A 12,169-nucleotide genomic window follows, 5' to 3' on the forward strand; every position below is an offset into this window, starting at 1 on the left:
GATTATTGAGACCAGAATTCTCCGCCGTCCGGGGATTTGGATATGAAGTATTAGGTATCGAATAGGAAACACCTTCTGCTTCTTTCTCAAGTGAGGCTGGGACTCAGAATCCCGAGATTCGAGGAGATCCAAGTAGGTCTTTCAACGGGACTAGAAATCCTTATCAGGGGACTTCAAATCCTTGAAGAAGACAGGACTGGAAATCCTTGAAGAAGACGGGGGACTTGAAATCCTTCGAGGGGACTAAAAATCCTAGTACCTGAGGTGGGACTGAAAGTCGTAGTAGCCAATTAGAGTGTGATGAAACTGCGTCACGAGACCCCAGTATCTGGACTAGGACCAGAAATCCTAGTAGTTAGTCGGGGCATTAGTTAGGATGTCACCAAGAATCCCTATTAGTGAATTTGAATGAACTAAAATTTTGGGATTCGGTTAGATGGTCCATCCCCTAAGGACCCGGGGTCCTTAGAGCCCTTCCAATGGAAACAATGGAAAGGACTTGAAATCCTGATTATCTAGTTGGATACGGGAAAATCCAAACTTTAGAATGAATTTTTGGAATGTAAAGATGAATGAGGGGAATGCCCCTCCTTCCTCCCCATATTACCGTTGATCACCGAGAAATTGAATCTCCGGAGAATCTCAAACAGAATGGATCGACATCTTCATCAAGGATTTGTTCCGATAAGGATGTTGGAAAACTACTACGTCCTCTACGAACTACTTCCTACATTTTCCATATAAGAGATTCCTACTCCTTCTTGATTTCGAATGTTGCTTCCATCTCCCGAATAGGAAGACTCCGAAGGTGATCTATAACTTAGTAATTATCCGGAATTCTATAAGCAGAAGTTATTGCATCAGTAAGGGGAAAAGATGTATCTTCCTTTCACCAATTCGAATCCTGAATAGCCCTATATATTGCTAGGGATCCAGACTGAGTCAAGAATATCCGAGATTTTATGATGCGATATCGAATTCCCATTCAATAATTGTCTTGTTATTCGATCCGGTGACGTCCCACTAAATCGAAATAGATTGAATAGGTAGTGGTAACTTTCAAACAACATGTTATGAATGAGAAAATCTTTGGATGAGTGACGATTCCGTCTCATCCATCTATCTCTATGAACCATAAGCCTGAAACGAAGGAATCGCTCTTGCAAATCTTCCATTGGAATGCTTTGATACGAGTGAATAGGAACAAATATCTGCGGGTATTGCAAATATATATGCATGAATTAGGTTTCTTTGACGTATTCAAAGTGTCGTTCTTCACCCGAAGGGAAATTCTTCCACCGCTTGGTAGATAATTCAGTTATCGATTTCCGGTCATATCCACGAAGAAGAAAGAAATTTCTAATCTTTTCATTTGAGAAATGTTTCTCGCGCTCCCTCCTCGTACCGTAAGTAACATAAAGCCTCCGTACCAGTTCTTGTTTCGCTAATAAACTATGACGTGAAGAGGGAATGTTATGATCCGGCTGAGATAGAAGCATGGGATCCCAGGTGAAGCGCCCCCCCAGGAATAGAATTGGTTCATCGGATCGATTACATTGCGTTTCGTATTGATTAGATGAGTTGGGGATTCCTAATTCAAGAAATTGCTCGCGTAATGATAGATTATCCAATTAATTTTCTAATCTTTTAATGTCTCTTTGTCTCGATTTACCCGAGGCTCTCTTGTAACTGAAAAGATATCCTTTTCTCTTATGCGATTTCTTTCCACTAGACTTAATCTTATTCAATTCGAAATCCCGTTGGGGGATTTGATCCTGATTCCGATGAAAAAAGATCGAATTATACAAATTATTCGATTCGGATAATACTCTTATCGATTCATAACTGCCACTTCGCATGAAACCAAAACGCCAAAATTTGGGGGACCAAGTAATCCCACGCGACACTTCCTTCGGAATCGAGTCTACTTCACTCGACTGTTCCATTTCAGAATCAGTTGGAATCTTAGACACCCCCTTCTTTGTAGATTTATAAGAACGACTCGCAGAGATTATATCTGGAGAATACCTGGGTTCGATGGAAGAAGGAAGAGGAGGACTATTAGCGAATTGACTTCTACTTCTACAGATTTCTGAACATAAGAAATCCCTCAAAAGGTTTTCCGAGATACCACAGGCTAAGTTAGAATCATTCTCTACAACTTTATCAATAACAACGAGATTCTCTTCCTCTCTCATATCCATTCCGAACCAAGGATCACGAGCTGCTAATCCGGCCAATAGCCCTAAGATATGCGGAAGTATAGCGAATTCCTTATTGTTGACTCGGTTATTAAAGGTTCCAAATACCAGTTATACAAGTGGTAAAACCTCTTCTTCAGTGTATTACTACCAATAAATGAGGGATCTGCAGGGGAAGTATCTATCAAACCATTTTTCAGAATAGCTTTTCCTATATTGTAAGGAAGTATTTCATATCCAGAACCGAATCGGATTCCGTTACCTATATACGTAACAATTGAATTTTGTCTACGTAAAGCTAATTTAATTGCACTATCGGATACAATCTTTCTTCTTCTAGAAGTAGTGATTAATAATGCTTCATTAGCAGGAGAAAATAGATCTCGTTTGCTATAACCCGTAGTTCCAGACCCAGTACCTTCGAGAAAAGAGGGATCAGCTTCTATTTCAAAGCCTTTGACACGCGAGAGAATTGACAATTCTTTTTGACGCTGACGCCTGTTAGACCCTCGGAGATTTATCAATTAGTTCGACCAATTCGGAGCTATTGAAGCTGGGATCTACCTTTGCAGGTACATGAGTCGAAGCAATAACGAGATTCTTGCGAATGCAAGGATTCCTGCGCCCATTACCGATACTCCTCAATATTAGGCAGAGTAAGAAATCTGGGATCGGCTTCTAATCTGTGATACAGGCGATTAACATTCAACTCATGAATGTCTTGAATCCATATCGTACAGGGAGACATCTCTTTTGCTATTGCAAAATAAGATTCAATCGGTTTACGCTCTGTTTCGAAATGAAAGTCCCACGTACATTATTGAAATATGATCTGTTGTATAACAACTTCCTCAATGGCAGTCTCACCGACGGAAAGTAGGAATTGGATGCTATATCCCTAACTACATAAGATCGTCCAGTTTCTATGGGTCCTACTAGTGGAACTCCTTCAGATGGTAATAATCCTGATGAAAGCAAAATAGGTACGTCACGACATGGAATATTCGGAATGCCTTTTCGTCTCATTGTCGCTGAAAGGAGAATATTTCTTTCAAGGGCAAGAAGAGCCCACTTCTCCGCAGGATCCAACTCACAGATCTCGTAATTTGATAGATCATTTTGACGAATCAGAAGTAGGTATGACAAAAGATTAGATCCTTCTTCTGGGGTGGGTTCGTGATTAATCCCACCGCTCTAATGAATCGTAATTGGAATTTAATTTCGATTCATACTTGGAAATAGTTTTATTTGTCACTAGATATTGAGTCAGTAATTGTTTATTAATCTTAAGGGTGTCGGAGCTTTTCCTACGAAGTATCCACGAATCTAGTTCATTTTTCACAAGGTAATAGAAGATTATATTATTTGTATAATTCAGGAATCTCTTCAGGGAATGTATCAGTAGATCTTTCGTTTACATTTACCTTGTCGAGGGAGAATACATTACCTTTTCCAGATAAAACCCACGCATTGGGTCTATTAAATATCCGGTGATATTGAAACGTTTCCACAAGTGAGGGGAATTGGAACCCGAAACAGCAGATAAATAATGCTTGAGAAATGCAAGAACAAATAATATCGAGAAAACGAGGTAGGATGGGGCATACTTATTCGAAAATCTAAAGACTGACCATCTCGAATGCGACACCTGCGTTTAGTTAGTAATTTCTTCGAAAATAGAGAGATCTATTTTAGATAATACGTTACTGATGGAATCGTTTCTGAATCTTGATCTTAGGCTTAACGATAAACAAGCTCTAGCATTACCTATATCCTCAGCAACTCTTTCCGTAATTCCGGGGAAAGTGTAATTCAAGTCATCACTTACTTTGAGTACTATTTCTGGATATATCTCTCTAATCAGATCATAAAAGTATCTCCACCAGTTAGGGGTGAAAAACCGAGGTATATATTCTCCGAATGGGCTCCATTTCTCGCAGATATTGTCTCTCCAAAAGATCCAAGAGATCTTATATTTGTTTAAATCCTTTGATAACTCATCGAAATTAATGAGATGAGATGGAAGAATAGGTTCTTTTTAGACACGTGTATCTGCAAGCCTCGTATTTTCGTACAGAACCTTCTCTCCAGTTAATCCTGTTGGAGATCTTGATGCTACACTGCTGCATAATGAGAATTTCTTTGACCAATAAAGCGTCTCAGATTCTTCTGATTCCCAAAAATAACCAATGTGTGAATCATTTTGATAGAATTGATTCCCAATAGAATCATTCCTCGAGTTTGATCTCTTCTCAATGGATCCCTCCGAATCGACTTGATCCACTCCCGAATTTTTGAGACGGGGTCGAGATCGCCAATCAGCCGATAGCTTAGAGTTTATCAATGTTCTTTCCAAGTAATTTCCATCGCTACCACATGAAGATAGAGACGAATCTCCCGTTTCGCGAGGAGATAAGTTCAACCCCGTCAGTAGTCCTCTTAGATCCGAAATAGAGTCAAGAAATCTATCTGAATGAGTTAGTGGTGGTATCGCAGATTCATCCAGATCAGATGGAGTCGATTCGGTTGTTGCGAGTATATGATCAATAGTTTCCCTTTCCGTTCGTTGCGAGGAATTGGGTAACAACGAATCAGACACTTGGGATTGAATAGATGAAGTGATATTTTTTGTATCTAAGGATCCTATTTCAAGAGATGGGATGACTTCATCACCGGAGCCCGTATACGAATTCTCTAAGATGTCAGAGTAACTACTGCTGTATCCTCCAACCAACGAATCCCTTCTTCTGATTATTGAGATAAAATCCCTTCCGGCACAGTTCAATACGGGTAAATGCGAGTAATCTATAAAGTTTGGTGTATCTACTTCATCGGAAATGGATCCCGAAATACTCCCAATATTCCTATTCGAACCTTTCCCATAATTCAAATTATCCAGAAACAGATCCCAATCCTGCCTTCCCGTAGCGGAATAAGCACCATTCGGGAGTTTTGTTCCAATACATTCGATACAGGATGATTCAACAAGAAATGGATTAACTGCGGGTTTTAGGAAGATTGAGGAGCCTACCGATTCTTCATCCATTAACAATCCGGACTCGATGAAGAAACTATCTTTTCTACCGAAGATTCTCTTGAGAAAGGATATCTTCTCATCGAGGTTGAGTGAACTCAGAAGGAAATCAAGCAGTGGATAATCTATATTGTTCAATTTATAGACAAGATAATCAATCCCATCTGTCGAAGCTTCTTCACTAATATACTTGGGAATAATGATTCGGTAAATAGATGATATATTGGTAAATTCCTTGGGATACTTGTTGTTCCTCCCAGCCGTACTACGAATAGTGATACCAATATTATTTAGTGCTAATATCGACAGATCATAGATTGATCTACCTAAGTCGGATCTTATTTCTGCGAATACTCTCTTGGAAGGGGAAAAAGACAAGTCTCTGATTGTATCAAGCCACCTGTGCACATTTGACCGAACATCTGGATATTCATCAATTGGGGAAATAATACATTCATGCAACAAACGCTCTATGTTACCCCTCCATTCCAATAATCTCTATTCAATTGCAATTCTTGTTACACCAGTAGATCCCTCGCCCCCCTCCCGGCTACCCAATTGATAGTTGATTCTGGATAGATATTCACTAGCTAATGTACAGAAATAGTCACGCGAAAAGAGCGTGTATACTGAGTAGAGAGATATTAACCTATTTCGTTCATATACCCTAACTAGAGAGTATGTTGAAGATATGTTACCTCCCTCTCCCGATTCATCTGAAAAAGTAGGATTTTCACTTCCATCAGTTCTTTCTACAGGTACATCGAAAAGGATCTCTAAACGGTTTGAAATAATCTTATCAAGATCGAAGTATGCGCCATTTTGCATCTCTGATTCCTCGTCAAGTATTCCACCAAATGATAGATCTCCTCTCGATAGAAAGGCTTTCCTAGGTTCCTCGCTACTACTACCAATTCTTACCTTACTGGAAATCAAATTCGATTTTTTAACTCTTAAAAGAAATCCAGTCAGTCGGTTTCTTGATTCATTTATTAGTTGTGAATAGGCGTGTAGAATAGAAAATTCCCCCTCATTTCCGTGGGAATCTAACCCCAATAATTGGAAGAACCACTTACGATTCTAGGAAGAATCAATACATTTATTGGAATCATTTTCTGCTATTCCCGCTACAGAAGGGGAGAAAGGATCTCCCAACAATAAAGGAGAGTCGAGTGTAAAATGCCGACAATCTCTCTCTACTTTCCATAAATGAGATATTCTTCCGATACCGAAAGACACGGAATTCTTATATCATTCTTCTGCCAAATATGTCTTAATAGGAGTTCCATCGGCGGTGGGACCCATACCTAGTTCATGTATAGATGATTCTGTTGAAAAGCCGTGACTCACCGCCTCTGGAGAATCATCAGTGGATATTGCTCTTTCCTCCGGAGAGTAACTGCCTACAAAGCCATTTCCAGATCTTTTCATTGAATCATATTCTGGATTTCTCTCCTCACTTCAACTAGATAAACAAGTATCTTCGATAGGTATCTCCTTCCCAACCTTCTGATTTCTGGAATCAGACTCATCCCTTGAGTTGCTATGAAAAGCCTCCAATTCTCTAGATGTCTCTATTTGTGAGGAGACATACTTCGAGAAACCACAGGAAATTTCTAGTAATATACTTGGTACCTCAGTGAGTAATTGATTATCCGATAGATAATCAAGTTCGATAAATCTCTTTTCTAAGAGAGATCTCGTTAGATTCAATTCGCGCTCATCCTTATTCCATGGAGAAGGACTTTGGTGACAGGAATGCCACATATAAAAATCGGCGTAATCCCGGAATAGTGTCCAACTCCCCTCGTCAATGGAATTTAACCAATCTCTTATATCGCTATAGGATAGGGATACACCATCACGAGATGACATTGTATTCTTATGGGGTGGAAATAGAGACAAATTGGAGAGACCCTTCCGCTCGGAATAGAACGGTGATTCATCTCCCTGCCGATCTACTGAATCCCTGGATTCGAGTAACATTTTGTCCCAAAAGTCCGATATTACGGGAATGAAGGAATCGCTTCTTAATGTTGCTGTTTGTAGCCAATTAACCCTTTGCTTGTCATGGATTTTCCGGAGAAGTAACGAATCAGAATCATTTTAGTAACAGTCATCCTTACGAAGTATCACATTTATATAGAATTCAAAAAACTCATTTGAATCTTCTAGATTCTTATCCCCCAGTGATTTTTCAATCCTCTCAGTCACATCTCTGGATATATTCTTGATGGGGAGTGGATCCCTCATCAGCCGGACCCTCCATCCATCTGAAACCGAAGGATCCATCGCACTATATATGGGAACTTGCGGTTCTTCCCTCGTCGAAGTTGTGGAAATATTTCCGTTTGAATCCGAATAGTAAGAATTACGTGTCTTTCCCTTTCTATCCTTTTCAGCAGGTGAGCATCTTATTGATAGAGAAAGAGGATAGAAGGATTCAACAGAATTTGTTGCTGGTTTTTTTACTACTCCACCAGTTCTATTAATTAGTTTCGCTAGATCTATAGAACCTCCTTCGATCAAATTTCTCTCACCTGAACGATGCATAGGAATTGGTATTGTTAGTAACATCAGGATTCCCGGAGTCACGCTATTACCCCGCTTCATTGAATCGCGCAGATTCCGTAAAAAGATTGAACTCAGAATTCATAAGTCAAATAATTTGATGGAGGGTTCATAACTGGAGAATAGACCAATTAGAAATTCCCCTAGATCTTGATTTTTCAATGATTCAAATGAGTAGTGGAATCCATCGGTTTCTGCTAACTTCGGAACTTCAGAGAATAAATCTGGACTTCTTACTTTTTCTTCTCCCACTTCTCTTACCTCATGATCTCTCTTCACTTTATCTATATGTGGTAGATACTACCCACCTCTCACATTCCATTATATAGATAATATCGAAAGATTCAAGGCCCAATGGAGTGAGTACTTTCGATGTGGTGATTTGTGGGTGTATTCGTACCTACCTGAAGCTGTCTCGGGAATCTCGAATTGTTGAAGAAACCTATCTATGTCTTATCTATCTCCTCATCAACTTATTTTATTCCGAGTGATAAAGACGAGTTCTCCAACCTGATGGGCGAACGACGGGGATTGAACCCGCGCGTGATGGATCCACAATCCATTGCCTTGATCCACTTGGCTACGTCCGCCCCCTACTTTCCCTATTCAGCTTTCTTAACTGGGAGAGAACAAGATCTACTAGGGTCATTCATTCGATGCGCGTACGTATTATTCGTCTATATATTAATACAAGAAAAAATATGTTAGGTGAAAAATGTATTCTCAATCTATTCCAGTGGGTACGGGACTACAAGCGTTCCGCTAATCAGAATGAGAATATCTTTGATTCCCATTCTCTGTAATCCTAGAAGGGTGTTTCAAAGATTCCCCAGAATCCAAGATTGGAAACTGATAATTGTAAGATTATGGCGAGATATTACTATTATTTCTATTCATTCCATCGGACGAATCTCCATTAAATACCAAACCTTATGCGAGGTTTGGTATTTAGTGATGCTGCACGACCAGACAGGTATTATCCGTTTACAGAAGGAGCTTCAACAGAAGCTAAGTCTAGAGGGAAATTATGAGCGTTACGTTCATGCATAACTTCCATACCTAGGTTAGCACGGTTGATGATATCAGCCCAGGTGTTAATAACACGACCTTGGCTATCAACCACGGATTGGTTGAAGTTAAAACCATTCAAGTTGAATGCCATGGTGCTGATACCCAAGGCAGTAAACCAGATGCCTACTACGGGCCAAGCGGCTAAGAAGAAGTGCAGAGAGCGAGAATTGTTAAAGCTGGCATATTGGAAGATCAAACGGCCAAAATAACCGTGAGCAGCTACGATGTTGTAGGTCTCTTCCTCTTGACCGAACTTGTAACCTGCATTAGCAGACTCATTCTCAGTAGTTTCTCTGATCAAACTAGAAGTTACCAAAGAACCATGCATAGCACTGAATAGAGAGCCGCCGAATACGCCAGCTACACCCAACATGTGGAAGGGATGCATAAGGATGTTGTGCTCAGCCTGGAAAACGATCATGAAGTTGAAAGTACCAGAAATTCCTAGGGGCATACCGTCAGAGAAACTTCCTTGACCGATTGGGTAGATCAGGAACACAGCGGTAGCAGCTGCAACGGGAGCTGAGTACGCAACAGCAATCCAAGGACGCATGCCTAAACGGAAACTAAGTTCCCACTCACGACCCATGTAGCAAGCTACACCAAGTAGGAAGTGAAGAACGATCAGTTCGTAAGGACCACCATTGTATAGCCATTCATCAACGGAAGCTGCTTCCCAGATTGGGTAGAAGTGTAAACCGATAGCTGCAGAAGTAGGAATGATAGCACCGGAGATAATGTTGTTTCCGTATAGCAAAGAACCGGAGACAGGCTCACGAATACCATCGATATCTACAGGGGGAGCTGCGATGAAAGCAATGATGAATACAGAGGTTGCGGTTAATAAGGTGGGAATCATTAAGACACCGAACCATCCGATGTAAAGACGGTTTTCAGTGCTGGTGATCCAGTCGCAGAAGCGACCCCATAGGCTTGCGCTTTCGCGTCTTTCTAAAGTTGCGGTCGTGGTAATTTTTGGTTTTCGAAACGATTGGTGATTACCCAAGCTGATGAGCCTGTTGATCCATAGTATATCACAGAATCCCACCTGTGTCAACTAATCTAATATTGATTGAATATCCGAAGAAACGGGAAGACTTCCCTTTGTTTTCGCACGATACTTCTTCAAACCTTGACTCTCTTTTCAGACGCATTTCCCTTTTATTATCATAAACCACGGGAAAGTCAACGTTAGTTCGGCTCCTCGAGTACATCATGGGAGATGCCAGCTTTGCCTTAGATGTACTACGACTCAATCATCGATTCGAGGTGAGGGACATACAGGATAAATATCTGCTGGCGTTGCCTGACATCCCCCCCCCCCCCCGAGGTGAGTAGTCCGCCCCAGGCGGAGATAGTTGAGAATGGTGGGAGTCGCGGGGATGCGGGCAGTGCCAATCATGTCGATCATGTCGATTGTGTCGATTGTGTCGATCATTCTAGTCATGTCGATCATGTCGATCATGTTGATTGCGTCGATTGCGTCGATCACTTTGGTCATGTCGATCATGTTGATCATGTCGATGATGTTATGGACTTTACGATTCGACACTAGTCTTTCTCTTTTTCATGAGGTACTATACCAGTGACAAAATTTCCCCTATGACTTGGATATTCTTTCTCCCATTATTTAATTTCTGCTTATCCATATGCTTCTGGCGTATCTTGATTCCTAATACCCTGCGCTCCGGAGTAGAAGGTTTCAATCCACCAATAAGAGGTTGTGGATTGAAACGAACCCGGAACTAACGGAAATGGGCAAAAGCCTTATTAGCTTCTGCCACCTTGTGAGTCTCCTCCTTCTTCCGTACAGCACTACCAGAATTTCTGGCAGCATCCATTAATTCATCACTTGATCTTAAAGCCATACTTCGACCTGAACGTTTTCGACACGCGATCAATAACCATCGGATAGCCAAAGCTCTTCCTTCTGCAGGTACTACTTCAACGGGGACTCGATAAGTCGATCCACCTACACGTTTGGATTCTGTTACTATATCGGGAGTTACCCTACGTATTGCTTGTCGCGGGACAGACAGTGGATTCTTATTCGTCTTTTCCTTAATCCGCTTCATAGCCTGATAGAGAATCTGATAAGCCAATGATTTCTTGCCATCTTTAAGAATACGATCAACCAACATGTTTACTAATCGATTACGATAAATCGGATCCGATTCTATATTTTTCTTTTTGTTCGCTACATTGCTCCGGTGTAACATGAGTTTACAGATATGTCGGATTCCGATTCTATCTCGACTGTATCTTAGAATCTTATTTGGGCTTTTTCACTCCATATTGTAGGGTGGATCCGCCGGTTAGTCGAGGATCTCCCCCCAAACTGCACGTGCGACTTTCATCGAATGCAGCTTTCCATATGATTGAATAGAAAGTCTTGAAGTAAGTTCGGGTTACTTCAATGAATCATATTTACTCATTAGGCATTGAGTATCCGTTTCCTCTTCATCATCCCACGAATAGGAGAAGGGAAATCCCGTATTTCATTTATCTCACCAAGAATGTCCGTGGGTTTATTGATCCAATTACCAAATGTTCACAAAACCTCCACTGAATCTCCATAATCGTAGTCCGAACTCGTTCTGAGAGAGAGAAGACATTCGAAGATTTTCCAAATAAATGGGAGTCCGGGTAAGACTCAACTTACTGGAATGCAATACCCTGGACACCGAGTTGTTTCACACGAATAAGATAATAATCAATCTCCGTAATAGCAGGCTTCGGTCCCCTGGCAACATTCCCACTATCGGGTCGGCTATGCATTTGACATATCAGAACAACCGATACGGAATCATTGCGATGATACAAGTTACGACAATGTTCTGCAACGCACTGGAACGCCCCTTCTTACGATCCTTTACTCCTACAGCATCTAAAGTTCCTCTAACGATATGATATCTTACACCAGGTAGGTCCTTCACCCTCCCGCCTCTCACAAGGACCACGGAATGTTCTTGCAAATTATGGCCAATACCTGGTATGTAAGCCGTTATCTCGAACTTGGAGGTTAATCGAACTCTGGCGACTTTCCGTAGGGCAGAGTTAGGTTTTTTTGGTGTAGTTGTGGAATAGTTGACAGATGAGTCAGTTTCAGTGTCACTCTACAGAACCGTACGTGAGATTCTCACCTCATACGGCTCCTCGTCATTCAATTAATACTAAGAATAGAAGTACGAAATACCTTTCGGTTGTTACCCGATACAAGAGGATTCACAAAATAATTTTGATATTCCATTCTTTCATTTTCAACTCCCTCCTGTGTGTTTGCCTCTACCTC

The sequence above is a fragment of the Dipteris shenzhenensis genome, unplaced genomic scaffold, assembly GCF_047967505.1.
Source record: "Dipteris shenzhenensis isolate YYH24624 ecotype China unplaced genomic scaffold, Dip_SZ_1.0 scaf0357, whole genome shotgun sequence".
NCBI lineage: Eukaryota > Viridiplantae > Streptophyta > Polypodiopsida > Gleicheniales > Dipteridaceae > Dipteris > Dipteris shenzhenensis.